Consider the following 477-nt stretch of genomic DNA (forward strand, 5'->3'; position numbering starts at 1 on the left):
CTCTTGCTCAGGCTGGTTTCGAACTCCTTAGCTCAAACAATCCGCCCGCCTTGGCCTCCCAGAGAGCTAGGATTACAGGCGTGAGCCACCACGCCGGCCTCATTTATTTATTTTTGTTGTTGCTATGATTGCCCTTGGGGTCTTTTTCTTAAATTCTTTGCCTAGGGTGATATCTAGAAGAGTTTTTTCCAAAATTTTCTTCTAGAAATGTTATGGTTTCATGTCTTAGATTTAAATTTGTTATTCATCTTGAATTAATTTTTATGAGTGACGAGAGATGTGGATCCTGTTTCAATTTTCTACATGTGGCTATACAATTTTCCCAGCACCATTTATTGAATAGGGATTCTTTTCCCCAGCATATATTGCTGTCTACTTTGTCAAAGATCAGATGACAATATGTGAATGGCTTTATATCTGGGTTTTCTGTTCCATTGGCCTATGTCTCTATTTTCGTGCAAGTACCATGCTATTTTG

This window comes from Propithecus coquereli, unplaced genomic scaffold, assembly GCF_000956105.1.
Source record: "Propithecus coquereli isolate 6110/MARCELLA unplaced genomic scaffold, Pcoq_1.0 Scaffold106, whole genome shotgun sequence".
NCBI classification, from domain to species: domain Eukaryota; kingdom Metazoa; phylum Chordata; class Mammalia; order Primates; family Indriidae; genus Propithecus; species Propithecus coquereli.